The sequence below is a fragment of the Acanthopagrus latus genome, chromosome 21 (assembly GCF_904848185.1).
Source record: "Acanthopagrus latus isolate v.2019 chromosome 21, fAcaLat1.1, whole genome shotgun sequence".
NCBI classification, from domain to species: domain Eukaryota; kingdom Metazoa; phylum Chordata; class Actinopteri; order Spariformes; family Sparidae; genus Acanthopagrus; species Acanthopagrus latus.
The window spans coordinates 143,963-154,928 of NC_051059.1; the positions used below are offsets into that span (position 1 = coordinate 143,963).

Here is a 10,966-nt window from a genome sequence, read left to right on the forward strand (position 1 = left end):
TCCGTGGCCCTGAACTTCAGCTGTATAAAAGTCGCTCTACAGAGCTCTATTCAGAGCAGTCTGTTTCTGTGCCTGCACCTTTAAATGCTGACGAGCGCTGTCTGTCAATGCCTACTTGGAGAGCCCTTCCTGCTATGTCACTCTCAGGGAGAGGATTCCCCTTGCTTCAGCAGTAGCATGCACTATTTTTTACGGTGGATGTATATATGTATCGCTATGGCTCGCAGAGATTTTTTCATTCAGCCAAACCAGTTTGACCCAGAATTGGACCCAGAAGGAGAGGCTCCTGAAGTATAGACTCTGCAGCTGCAGCAGGACGCTTCAGAATGGTCAGTGTGTCTATATGATGTTAGTTTGTTCGTATGTGTTGTTACATTTACCACCATGAAGGTAATGGCTAACAGCTAGTGAAAGCTGTATTTGTCTCGAACTAAGTCTCCAAACTCTTTTTACACTGTTCACATCGTCTCTGTCTCCAGTCTGCACATGTTTCCAGACTTTTTACTGTGACAACCAAGCTCCATCGTATTATTAACGTTAAACTCACTTCAAACTACATTGCGTAGCAGACTGACGTGGAGCTAACTAGTTAGCTGATTTCCAACTGACTTCACCATACTCGTAGGCAACTATAAATACTATTAAACCGTGGCAACACTTTGCGGTGGCTCAGGTGCAGTTGCTGGTTCCGGTATGGTTGGGACTGATCCTTTTACGAGGGTCAGTGTCGAGGCAAAGTCAGCTTTGCACTGACCCTCGTTACTGTCCGATGTGAAGCGATTAGCACACACACACACACAAGCTAACACGAACCGTAGCCGGCGCGTTGTCTTAAAATATGAAACGCAACCACTGTCTCTTCTGTGGTTCTGTAACTGGGACAGAATATAAGCGTGTATGTTGATTTGTACAACCAACAACAGAGCTATTTGCACGTCTAGCTTTGAGCGACGACATTGTGAAACACTGCTGTCTCACTGCAGGACACACCAAACTTCATCTAAGGGATGAACACCCCCCTCTCAGATATCTCCTATCACCATGCAGAGGAGGTCGGGCCTATGATAATTATTCTGAACAGCCTGTAGGAGCGCTGTTTTACCAGTGGGTGGGCTGCAGAGACCGTACAGGAATTGCTTGTTTTCCTCATTCTGGGAGTTGGCAGGCTCAGGGAGGACCAGCTTATATATGTAGAGACCAGAGAAAACATGTTTTTTTATGATATGGGACCTTTAAACAGGTAGCCATGGTCCACTCTGTCAAAGGCCCTTTCCTGATCCAAACTGAGAAGACCAAAGTTCATATTTGAGAGTTTTGCTAAGTCCATCATGTCATGAGAGAGATGCAGGTCATCATGTATTGACCACCCTGGTACACAGTAACTCTGGGTGTGGTGTATTATTGTCTCCATCTGTCCCTTCAGCCGGTTTGCCAGACTCTCAGAAAAGATTTCAATATCAGCACAGAGCAGTGCCACCGGCAGCCAGTTCCTCAAGTCACTGAGATCCCCCTTCTTAGGTAACAGAGTAATGGTAAGTGGTAGCTCCCTACAGGAAGGCACTCCATCACCACCTCATACCAATCTGGGCCCAGAACTGACCAGAAGCTTTTGTAGAAGTCAAGCCGCAGACCATCCACACCTGGTGAACACCCAGACAACAGCTGTACCACTGCCTCACTCAACACCTGGAAGGTGACAGTGAGTCCAGTTCAGTCCTTTGGGTTGTGGAGAGTTGTCTACAGCCCCCTACCCTCAGTTCAGACTGCTCACCTGTCCCCCGCCCAGCGCAAGCAGTGCATGTGTCCATCCTGCCCCTGTCGTTTTTCCAGCCCAAAGAAAAGAGGTTGGTGCATCCATTTGATATTGAAAATCGAGCCCTTCTAAGAGGGTAGTATTTACATAACCGTCATCAGTACACTGGTCGTGTCTGACTCTGTCACTCACGGGGACGAATGCTGTTTTCTGGGTCAAAGTTCACTGAAGTCTTGGTTGCGGATATTTATTTTCATCACAAACACTTGGTGAGTACATTTTTTTGCCAGTGACAGATGCTGTTTGTCAGGCAGAAAAGTGACAGAGTCGGGAGGACGAGCGGGATGACAGACACTTGTCCACGTATAACTGCGGTATTTTTTTCCTCATAAAGATTGCCAAAGGACAGTTACATCTAATACGTTACTTTAGTTTGGTTCTGTAACGTTGCCTTGTGGGAAATCTGTCTTTTTTATGTTAAGTGAGAGGGACCTGTGTTGTTATCAGACTGTCCGATCGCATGCCCTCGATATGCTCAGCTGGCTTATGCATTCACACTACCTCCATTCTCCCTGCTGTTTGACTGCGGGGATCCTGCGCCAATTCCCTGCCTCCATCTCAGTGTGAATATCTATGTGTATCTATATGTAATTTTCATGAGTCCTTGCCCCAAGTGAAGGAGTTCAATTACCTCTGGGTTTTGTTCACGAGTGAGGGGACGATGGGGCATGAAATCGATCAGCGAGTCGGAGCAGCAGGTGCGGTGTTGCATGTGCTTGCAAAATTTGTGCCACAAAGTATGTGGGAGTTATGAGCCAAAACACAATATCCTTGATTATAGTGCCACCTAGAGGTGGACATTCACAACAACAATGGATTATAAAATATTTCGGCAGGTGTGACTTACAGTGTATTCCAAGCTTGATGAGTTGGCAGTGAAAAATGCAATCATTTTGGACAAAGAAAAAAAAAAAAAAAAAAAAAAAAAAAAAAAAAAAAAAATATATATATATATATATATATATGATATATACAGTGCTCAGTACACCCCCTTCGAGAAGTAGTATTTTAAACAATATCTCAATGCACACTGAAACAAGACTAAGTTTTATATAGCATCTGTTTAACTTATAACATGAAAGTAAGGTTAATTATATAACTTGGAGATGAAGATTTTCAGTTTTACTCAAATTAGGGTGATGCAAAAATGAGTACACCCCACTGAAAGTCTCTGGAGCAAGGCTAAATTTTAGACCACAAATGTCTAATTTAACAATAATCAACCACAGGTGAGTCTAATTATTCATTACACAGGTGTCCAGCAGACAGTCAGACAGACTATAAAAGGGTGTAGTAAACCCCTTCTTATTTCATGTTGTTAGCAATGGCACCACATGGAAGAGAAATGTCTCAAGACGTGAGAAAGAAAATAATTTCTTTACACTGCAAAGGTGAAGGCTACAAGAAGTTCAGCAAAGCTTTACTTATCAGTTAGAATACTGTAGCAAAAGTGGTACAAAAACTTAAAAAAGATGGAACTGCAACCATCTCACAGAGATGTCCAGGTAGTCCACGGAAGTTAACAGCTCGACGGGAGCATCTTCTGATGAGAAGGGTTGAAGAAAATTGGCATGCAAGTTCACTGCAGTTATCCAAAGGAGTAGAAAGCCAAACTGGGGTGACTATTCTCCCGTGACACAATACGGCGTACACTGCAGAGGAATGGCAATGCATGGGTGCCCGTCCTCGACGGAAGCCTCTCCCAAAAGCCCAGGCACAAAAAAGCCCACCTAGATTTTGCCAGGGCCCCATGCTGACAAAGATGAAGACTACTGGGACTCTATACTTTGGAGTGAGAGACCAAGATAAATGTTTTTGGAACTGATGGCTTCAAAACTGTATGGTGTTGCAACGGTGAGGAATACAAAGAAAAAATGCATGGTGCCTACAGTGAACCATGGTGGTGGCAGTGTCCTTATGTGGGGGTTGCTTGAGTACTGCTGGTGTCGGGGAGCTGCGTTTCATTGATGGCATCATGAATTCACAGATATAATTGCCTCTATACTGAAAGAAAATATGCTACCATCACTACATTGCCTCTTGGTTAGTCGTGCACTTTTCAACATGGCAATGATCCTAAACACACATCTAAGGTCACTGTTGGATTTCTGAAGAAGAACAGGGTGAAAGTGATTCAGTGGCCAAGTATGTCTCCTGATTCTGAACCCAATTGAACACTATGGGAATTCGGAAGAGACAAGTTGAGCATCAATCTTGAAGAATGGAAAAAGGAACTGATGTAGCAAAATGTTTCCAACTTGTTCATTCCATGGCCTAGAAGACTTGGTGCTGTCATTAAAGATCATGGAGGCCATACATAGTACTAGATTTAGTAGTTTTTTGTTGTGGGTGTACTCATTTTTGCATTGCCCTTATTTGACTAAAACTGAAAAATGTGTAATCTAAGATATGTTATTGACCTTACTTTAATGTTATAAGTTTAACAGATGTTATATTAAACTTGTATATATATTCAACATTTTGGAAATTGTTTTTTGTGTTCATTGAGATATTGTTTAAATGGTACTTTTCAAAGGGGGTATACTCATTTACACTGAGCACTGTATAATCATTTGAAAAACAATAGGGTCCTTGCAGGTTCCCTGCTCAGGCCCTGACAATAGAGGACCTCGCAGGTCGAGACCTGCGCGGGCCATAAAAAAAATCACTACTAAAACATCTGAGATCTTGCAGGTCGCTACCTGCTCGGGCCCTAATAATGGAATGCCTGTCAGTCAACACGGAGAGAACAGCAGCACCGCAGTGAGCACCACAGGGAATAGCACCAGGGGGAGACCACAGCAGCAGAGGAGAGTGGCAAAGGAGCCAGGTGGTGAATAATCTTGAGGTTGTGGTGGAGGAGGACCAACGGAGCAATGATGGACAGCCACAGAGCACCAAGAAAGTCGGTTTGAAAGTGAGCATTGCTAGGGCTAACAGCTGATGGCGAGGCTAACAGCTGATCACCGGAGAAAGGTGAGTCCATAGAGCCAGTTGTTCAAGGTGTCCAGCCTTCAGAGTAAGTAGCATAGCCCCAGATCTTGTAGGGACAACTTGGCATTTTTTTCCAACAGAATAAAGCAGTTTTGCCATGGATTTAGAAGCAGCGATATTCATCCCACCTTCTTACTCGCATCCGGTTTGCCATGGAAACTGGAGATTGGGTAGACTCCCAGGGGTAGGGCTATGTGGAGGCTGAGCAGGTGCTAGGGCTGGTTTGGGTGGGGACAGTCAGGGTCTGAGGGGTGACTGTAAGTAGAGAGCATTGTGTTTCCATGCTCTCCTGTAGACTGAGCAGAGTTCTGTCCCTCTCCAGCAGCTCCTCTCTCAGTGCTGCTATCTCTGCCTCACAGCTGTCTCTGTCGTTTCTCAGCTACTTCACCTCCTCACTGAGGTAGTCCAGCTGTCTGCTATGACTGGTTCCGTCCTGCCGAATATCTCTCAGCCAAGTGTTGCCTATGTCTTCCTGTTCTCTCCTGAAGATGGTCAGGGTATTCTGGAAGAAGGGAGAGTTAGGCTGTTGTTGGTCCAGCTGCTCCCTGAGCTGTACCAGCTCTGTCTCCATCTTAATGGAGCTGCTAAGTGCTTATTTTCATCAGAATCTTTCAGATGATGATACAAATGTGAATATTGGCATGAGCACTCTCCATGGGTCACTTGACAAGAAAATTGTCTGAGATGTTTGAAATTGTGGCAGCCATTTTTCAAGATGGCCAACACCTTAGTGGAGCAGTTAAGTGATATGACGGTTTCTTTGGTCATACAAACACGAAAATTGCCATGAGCCATCTAAAGGGTCATTTGACAAGAAACCACCCACATCAACTTGAATTGAAAGATGGCAACCATTTTTCAGGATGACTGCCGCCCGCCATGTGGATCTTTAAATGATACATTTTCTCATAGAAATGTATTGGGTTCCTCATAAGGCTCTATCAAGAGAGGTTGCTTGACTGTGTTTTTTCTGACTCCTCGCCCATGACCTGTTCAGTTTGGTAAGAACTGTCAAGAGTTGCCTCCCACTGGCAAAGCTCGTTCAGGGTTCACTGAAGGTACATAAGCTCCCTTACCACGACAAGGTAACAGTCACAAGGGAGGGTTTTTTTTTTAAACTAACAGCCATTAAATTTGTGGGGGGAAAAGGGGTGGGAAAACAAATATAAGATTGATTGATTTAAAAACTGCAAGCAGTGATGAACAGGGGCCCTCGCAGTCCATGCGTGTTGGGGCATGCTGCCGTCGGGGCTTGTGCACGCAAAACTTGCTATGAAGAAGCTGTTCCTTTATAATTTTGTTGCCTGCTCCGCTGGTATTAAATAATGTATGCTGAAGATAGAAAAAGTGTGTGTACTGCTGCACTGATTCCTCGGACAAAGACTGAGTTGATGGTCCGCTTCTCGAGCTGGCTGAAGAGAAATGTCCACAAGAGGCATAATGCAATGAAATAGTTTCAGGAAGAAGCTGAAGTATCATCGTCCAGTAGCTGCACAAACCCTCAAGCTTCCCGCAGAGTGGTAGGCTCAAACTCCTCCTGATTGTTTCAGAACACTGGATAATGTAAGTCAGTGTAAAGTGTAAGTCCTATGTCTTAAAATAGGACCATCAGCTGAAAGCCAACAAGATGTCCTACATTTCTAGTGTATATGGTGTCTATGTGAACTAAAAGATGTGGTAGATGCTGAAGAGAATTTTTTTCTCCAGTTCTTTCAGCTGCTCTACACTCTAGCGATGATGTCACGCCCTCTAGCTCACGCAATACACACCCATTATAAAATCAGGAGATGGCCTAAAAATCCTTAAAACTAAAACTGTGATAATTTGAAAACCGTAAAAGGTTTTTAAAAACTGAATACGTGCCCAAGGTCGTCTGACTCTTTAAAAGGTGGAATGGTATCTGTAGCTAAAAGCATGAAGCACAAGAAGAGGTTGAAAGTCAATGAGTTTTGAAGAGGATTTTAAGATTTTCCCATTTACTTTCCATTCAAACTAATTAAACTGCGACCAGATCGGAACACAAAGCCTCATCAGTCCACGGAACACAATTATGAACATTTACGTGAAAATCAGACAGTATTTTGTTAAGATGTGCAAGATTGTCTGCTTTCAACACAATATGCATGAATTTGTTGTTTTAAATTTCAGGCATTTTATGGACTATCAAAATTATTTTGATAAATTCTCGTCAAGGAGGGGTCCACAGATGCTTCACGCAAAGTTTAGTGCAAATTGGTCAAATTGCCTAGGAGGAGTTCGAAAAAGTATGGTTCTTTCATTTGTCGCAATTTTGTGAATGAAAGTTTCGCTCGAAAGTGGGCATGGTCTACACCAAATAATTCAGCTGAATTGAGTGAACATAGAGATATAGGTTTTAACAATGTGTGACACATTATATATGACTTATGGGACAAAACACGCTCTCACGTGGAAAATAGCGCCACCTGCTGGTCATTTTTGGTGTGTTAGTTGCAAGGGGCTAATCTATACCACTCCCTATTGAATTTCATTCTATAAGTGTTATGGTGTGGGCACAGGGCCAAATATAATATTAAAACTGGCACCAGACCACCACCTAGTGGCCGATTGATAAGTCCCCTTTGTCAGATATCCTCAAGAGGGCAGTGGCAATGATATATTCCAAGTTTGGTGTCAATCCGCCCAACCGTTGTGGAGATATAAACTATTTGAATTTACAGAGCGCCACCTTGCAAACATCCTCAGGAACTCATGTCAAAGTATTAAGATATTTGAATGTGTGACAAAGTGTATGAGGGTTATTAGCCAAAATGCACTTTCCTTAATAAACAGCGTCCACCTAGTGGTGAGAAATTCAGTACAACAGTAGATTATAAAATTTTTTCACCAGGTGTGACTTATATTCTAAGTTTGGTGAGTTTTGGTGGTATGTCCAGGCAGTGAAAAATGCAATCGTTTGGGACAAAGAAAAAAAAAAAAAAAAGAAAAAGAATCATCTTGAAAAACAACTAGGGTCCTTGCAGGTTCCTTGCTGGGCCCTCTAATAAAGAATCATTTGAAAAACAGTAGGGTCCTTGCAGGTTCCCTGCTCGGGCCCTAATGAATTTGCACAGTTGTGGTGCTGAAACGGACAAGTGCCCCAAAACTAATAATTAAGCAATGGCTAATACTAAATGACATTGAGGACAGATCCAGAGGCAACAGTAGCTCTGGCTGACACAGCCACGGAACCATGACCAAGTTTGGTGAGTTTTGGGGTATGTCCAGGCAGTGAAAAATGCAATCGTTTGGGACAAAGAAAAAAAAAAAAAAAAGAATCATTTGAAAAACAATAGGGTCCTTGCAGGTTCCTTGCTCGGGCCCTAATAAAGAATCATCTGAAAAACAGTAGGGTCCTTGCAGGTTCCCTGCTCGGGCCCTAATGAATTTGCACAGTTGTGGTGCTGAACGGACAGTGCCCCAAAATAATAATTAAGCAATCGCTAATACTAAATGACATTGAGGACAGATCCAGAGGCAACAGTAGCTCTGGCTGACACAGCCACGGAACCATGACAAACAGAAAGTATCTCAAACAATACTACGGAACTAAACTGAATATGTGCTTCACTGTTAGACATAGGCAGTGGAAGCAATGCATTTGGTCAACTCCCAACAACTGTCCGCAATAGGTGGAAGTGGTGTCCAGAAAACTTTATACTCCTCGTCCTCTTCCACCCATCCCCAGTCAGATGGGCTCAGCATTTGTGGATGTCACTTCAACGCCTGTCCCCACACATATCCAGCCTCATAAGAATCATGTTTGGCATGCTCTTTGAGTGCTGCTTGAATTAGTGGGATCAAGTCATATTGGCAAAGAGATCAATCCTGGCTTCGTTCACATTGTGACATCGCTGGACCTGTCATACATTAGCACAACAAATCTCCCCAAAGCTTGCAGGTCACTATCTTCCACTGCAGAGGGACATTTGCTGAGTATTGTTAATGTGTTTGAGACCTCATCACACACATCACTTGTTTTCCAGGCAGATTTCATTGATTTGCCATGGAAGGATGACAAAATCTCGCAACTGCTGAAGGCATAAAAGAAGAGGATACCACGTGTTTTCTCTGGTCCTATGTTTGAAACCACTTCATGTTTTGGGATCCATCTCGTCTTCTCTCCTTTGCCAAAAGTCACCCACATTTTCTCAAAGCCAAGTTGCATCAAAGAGGGCATAACAGAAGTGGCTATGATTGCAATGTCTGTGTCATTGGCATCAACCATCAGGGATTTGTGTCCTTGTTTCACTGCATGCTGGGCATGAAGTAAAATATGTGTGTCTGCCTCTTCATGACTACATGGGGCTATACTGCATCCAAGTTAGCAGCTTGGTTGCTAACAGCATCGGCGCAACATGTTTTACTTTGTCACCAGCCTGTTACTGTTAAATTTGAAGTTGTTACTTTGTAACAATGCTTCCACTGCCTATATCTAACAGTGAAGGACATTTTCAGTTTGGTTCCAGAGTATTGTTTGAGATACTTTCTGTTTGTCATGGTTCTGTGACTGTGTGAAAAAAAACAATTTAAAAAACCCCTCCCTTGTGGCTGTTATGTATATATATATATATATATATATATGGGTGGTATGACCAAAAATGTATATTCTGGTATTTTTCAAACTTCAATAACGGTTTCATGGTATATGGCAGTATTTTTTTTTTCAGGTGTTCACAGCATTTTCTGCTGGTTGAGAGAGGAATTATTAGCCCCATTTAGATAGAAAAGGCGGCACATTTGCTGCAAGGATGCACTCTGCCTCCCTGTCTATCTAAAAGGGAAGTTCAATATTCCTTCTTTCCCATAAAGCCGCCACTGGGGTAGGCATAAACATGTGATGTGACATGAAGCACGAAGTTGGGAATGAACAGTGACGTACAACATATGCATCGAGGAGAAATGTGGCAACACTTGGCAGATTTACTTAATTATAGACCCGTGGCCCATATTCTTCCTTCCTCAGTCAAACACACATTGATGTTAAATCCTCGCTATTAAAGGAAGCATGCAGTGGAGCGCCTCTCGTTAGCTGGTCAAAGCAGGTCGCATTTATCTTCAAAATAAGAGCTTTACATTGCACACCATTGGAGTTTAGAACTGGTTTCCTAGCGGGGGCTTTTAATTAAGTAGCGACCATAGTAGTGAACAACAAGCTGACAGCTACAGAGACTGGGAGACGCTAACATTTCCCAGAACTCGGCAGCTTTCCAGTTGCTCACCTAGACACCTGCAGATGAAGTCATGAACTGCCATGTCTATCCTAGCCATCGACACCGGAAACTAAACACCAGTCCTGTCTTAATCGGTGTCGTGCATATATATATATATATATATATATATATATATATATATATATATATATATATATATTTACAATATGCCGTTACAATATGCCAGGAGAAGCTGTGACGAAGATTTCCAATTTGAAACGGCATTATGAGACGAAGCATAGCAATTTTGAAGAGACATTTACTCAAAATTCAGAGGTAAGAACAACACAGATAAATGCACTGAAATCGTCATATCAAGCTGCAAGCAGGATTCTGGTCGCATCTATGACACAATGAAATAAGATAATGCATGACTGAAGTGATGGACACAATGTTTGAAGGCAAACAAAAAGAGGACATATTCAACTGTGTATTTTAATTTATGTTAAAATGGAAATTACATTTTATTTTAGTTCGTATTTTGTTGTTTTGAATGAAAAGGACATTTTGTTTTGAACATTACAGTATTATTGCATGTGGCCTGACCGACCTCAATACATGGACCTTTGCGTCATTGAGAAAATGTTTGTGGCCCTTTAAGGTTTGTATTTGAGTATTTAAGAAGGTGGTGGTGGCGGTGCGAAAGGTCTGGGAGGTGGCGAGGTCCTTGGTCTGGGGTTGATTTGTGCAGACTGGGTATGGTTGCTGCTCTCCTGAGGTCTGTGTTGTGGTTGTATGTACTACCTCATCTTGCTGTTGGCTGGTCCTGAAAGGGTGCCTCTCTGTTGTTGGGGTGTTGGGGGTTCCTGAGTTGCTTCTCTTACTGGGCGTTCCTCTTCAGTTTAGTATGACATCTTTCAGTGTCTTAGTGAACCATGGAACTGCTTCCTTGAAGAGGTGTACATGGTCATAAAGATCTTGTATAGAG

The 10,966-nt window shown here is 42.9% G+C and overlaps 1 protein-coding gene across 6 annotated transcripts in view; it reads left to right on the forward strand.

Moving 5' to 3' along the window:
- Positions 1–10,966, forward strand: part of si:ch211-267e7.3 (ADAMTS-like protein 2) — a 111,066-nt gene that overhangs the window by 81,398 nt on the left and 18,702 nt on the right. The window lies entirely within an intron of this gene.